The 3759-nt window shown below is 38.8% G+C and overlaps 1 long non-coding RNA gene across 1 annotated transcript in view; it reads left to right on the top strand.

Moving 5' to 3' along the window:
* Positions 1-373: 373 nt before the first annotated feature.
* The window catches only part of LOC109859275, a 34258-nt gene continuing 30872 nt past the window's right edge, over positions 374-3759 (top strand). Inside the window, exons 1-2 of the long non-coding RNA XR_002250693.1 lie at positions 374-456; positions 536-596. This is a non-coding gene — a long non-coding RNA (uncharacterized LOC109859275). The remainder of the gene's footprint in view (positions 457-535; positions 597-3759) is intronic.

Below are 3759 nucleotides of genomic sequence, written 5' to 3'. Positions count from 1 at the left end.
ATTTTCGCAAATATTTTACGTTAGTATTTTTTACTAAATAATAGCGTGTGTTTATAACTGGTCTACAGAAAGTAATCGCAGATCGCAGATCTCGCGAAATTGAGCACTGGTGGAATTGGTAGAATTAATTTATTCAGAACTACATATAGTGATAACGAACTATTGTTTGTGGATATATTATCTTAATTATTTTTTTAATGAGCCTCCAATTTTTAAAATTTCCATACAAGTCGATAAATCAGTACAGTGTACATCAGTTATTTTCGTAACATAACGATAGGAATGATTACCACAAGATGTCGCTAGACATCTGTAAAGTCAGCCGCGCAGAAAGGTGACAGGTCGCTGCTTGAATGCAAGTTTGAACAATGCGGTATCTTTCGCGTCGTATATCTTGCTTTATTAACCACAATAACAGTAATTAATGTTCGACGCATCAAATAAGAAGATATCAAGGTAATGTTCTCTCTAGCGCCGATTGCAAATATAATTTTTATTCAAAAAGATGTGATTAAATGTAAATAATTTTTAACAGAAAAACTGCGCGATTTTGAAAAGAGAAAATTTTTCGGGGCGTGGTTAGAAGATCATCTTTGGTGAGTCAACAAATTATCTCCTAATATTTCTTTAAATTGCATATGAGACAAGAGTGTTTTCTATCTATCGCTGTAGAAATAACTTTATACGATCATCACCACGAGAGTTACGTCCCTTATCGTTGCTTATTGCTTTATAGACGCATGAATATATAATATATATACATATATATACACATACGAATAAACCCTTATATACTTCTTTCATGAGTTTTCGGCAGTAGGGGATGCATGAATACGAACGTGTACGTAGAGATGTTCAATATATACGGTGTCCGTGATCAAATATATTTTTTGCAGCATGCGTAAGCAAAATTTATAAACTTTTCAAAACTTTTGACGTAAAATTCCGAGATACAGATTCAATAAAAACTAACATTCTTTTTCAAGAATTTTAAGATTTAAATACTTATTGTTATAAAGTATTTATAATATGTTGTATAATTATTTGCGGAGAATGTAAAATAAAATGCGGAAACGTGTAATAATTTGAAATTTAAAGTGCGATGTTTATGAAGCGCGGAGAGACTCGCGCATCTATTTACAAAGGAAAACGCGATAGCGGAGACACCCTGTATGATCGCACCGCCACAAAGAATCCATAAAGGGTTAGCTGGCGCGTTTTTCGCGACACCAAAGTGGAGACATTTTAAACTGCGACACACTTGTGTTTCTGCGAGCATAATAACGCGCCGCTATTAACCGCGAGCTTGTATTAAGCACTCAAAAAAAAGCTTTCATGCACTTAACGACAAATAATGCGACGAGTGCTACCGAAATCCGTCGTTTCGCGACGACTTTTTCGAAAAATCTATGCTGGCGCGCTCTCTGCACATGCATTTATTGCGTGTTACTTACAATGAAAACCATTTCTGTCAAATGTACATCTTATCGAGCATTTGTTTTCAAACAAATGTTTATTCAAATGTATATATACATAAGAATGAAACATGGTCTTCAAAATGTGTTCAAAGTACAACTTCAAAGTGAGTTTTCATAGTTCAAGTATCACAATTTATTTTCCAGTTTTTTGAATTTTATCGCAAGTCTTCAGCGTTATTTATCGAGGGGAAGAACATGGTATATATGACGCTCACGCACGCAGATCGAGCGTAGCGCGAGGAACGAAGAATTAAATAAATTTTGCTGCTGCAGACGGGGAGAGTGGTGCTCACCCTCGAGCATCTCCGCGATCTCCGAGATCGGCGCGCTAGGTATGATGCCGCGCGGCAAATGTCGCGTGAAATGCGATTTCAGGCCGCGACGGTGGGTTCTTATTCGATGATTCTCGTTACCCTCGTTACAAGCCGGAAGGGTGGTGGAGAGGAAGGAGTGGCGGGAGCAAATTGCGCGCGAGACCGTGAGAATAAATTGTCTCCAGTAGAAGCGACAATTCTCCTTCCGCGATGAGGTGGCTGGTAAAATGCGGCGGTGAATGAAACGAACGACCTGTTTCGCGTCCACCTTCGTTTCTTTTTTTCTCTTCTTTTTGTCACCGATGTTGTCTCGATACGTTTTCTTCGCTATATTTAGTTATCGATACCGTCGCACGTGTTATCATACGTGTGAGGATTCCGTAAACCTGTCTTTGTTCATTCGTTACTATATCGATCATCGATCCCATTTTAATTCAATCGAGCACGTAAGAAATGTACCGTAAAGAATATACGAATCTCAGAGAGAGAAGACATAAAATTAAAACTAAAATATACTTTTTTAGAAACTTTTTTGTAGAAGTAAGAAAAAAAGCTGACATTAATTATTATTCTTCCGAAAAAGAACTAGCCAGTTTTCGTTCGGTGACTATAGTTGTCGAGCGTTTGACAGATGCTAACTATTAGTCGTTACTTGCTGTAACCCTGAAAGGGTTAAAAGGCGGCCTTGTGAATAGTCGGCGTGATTATTCGACGACGACGGGCGCAAAGTTCTCGAGTAGACCAGTCTGCTGGCAACTTCTCGCTTGCACTCTAAGAACTTCAAGGGATCGCTCAGCACTCTCTCTTCCTTGTTCTTAAAAGACTTCCTCCCCGGCTAATGGTCTGCCACTTGCGCTTCCGCAACTGGGATGTATATTGTAGTTTCTTCTTTATGGCGCGGAGGAATTTGCGTGCAAACCAGAATGCAACCGGGTAAAGTATAAAGATTTAAGAGATTGTATACCTTCTGATAGTTTTGATGCACGAGAAAATATAATGCAAATGGAAAAGCTTTGATTGCTATTATATTACAAATATGATTTGCGTTATATCGCGCGCGCGTTGCACGTAGTCACAAAAGATAATCTACTTGGTTATAACATCAAATATAAAACAAAAAGAAAATCAAAATTAAAATTTTTAATTTTTATAAGAGTCAAGGAACGTAAATTTCATATATACATATGTATAATATTTAAAGTTCTTACATATATATTGCTGTAATCTTTGATAAAACTATAGTCGAAGATTATGGACTCGCTTATAGCCTCGAGTATATTCGCGTCTGTTTTTTTTCTGCGCACAAATTCCGACATTCTACTTTTTATCGAGTCAAAGCAGACTTTGCGGACAATGGAAAAAAAAACCGATGCAGGCATATGATGATGACACGCTACGTGTAGCGCGACGGACGAGCGAGGAATGTTGCTTGCAAAATTGGTACATGTGCCTCGCTCCCTTCGAAGAGGGAAGAGTGGGATCGGGGAAACAGTAGACGGTGGCGTAAGCGCGAAGATGAAGAAGCAATTATTCTAATGGAGGCTTTGGGAGGATTGTAGCCGAGACAAGTGAGGTAATCCATGAATAATACCTGCACCCCATCTCGGGCGCATTCCTCTTCGCGAACTCCACCTTCCACAGTCACCCTCTCGTCGCGATGACGCCTGCCTGTTGTCCTACTCTCACCTGCTGATATTATGCTAAACTCCGGTAATCCTTAAATGCCACCTCAGTCTCGGGCGCTGCGGATAGAGTCTGAATGTCTTGCATACCCCAGCGTCACCGTGTTCTTCACACTCCCTTCGTTCTCCTTCACGCTTCGCGAGCTCACCTGTACGAAACTGTCCTTGTTCGGTTTTCAGATAGTAACTAAAGGACACATAAAGGTTTTCTTAAGGATTAAATAGATTCAAATACTTATTTTGATCATTCTTTTAATATATTATATATATAATTATATAGATAAT

This window comes from Pseudomyrmex gracilis, unplaced genomic scaffold, assembly GCF_002006095.1.
Source record: "Pseudomyrmex gracilis isolate BER0280 unplaced genomic scaffold, ASM200609v1 scaffold_254, whole genome shotgun sequence".
In the NCBI taxonomy this organism is placed as follows: Eukaryota; Metazoa; Arthropoda; class Insecta; order Hymenoptera; family Formicidae; genus Pseudomyrmex; species Pseudomyrmex gracilis.
This window is presented reverse-complemented; position numbering and strand designations above follow the sequence as displayed.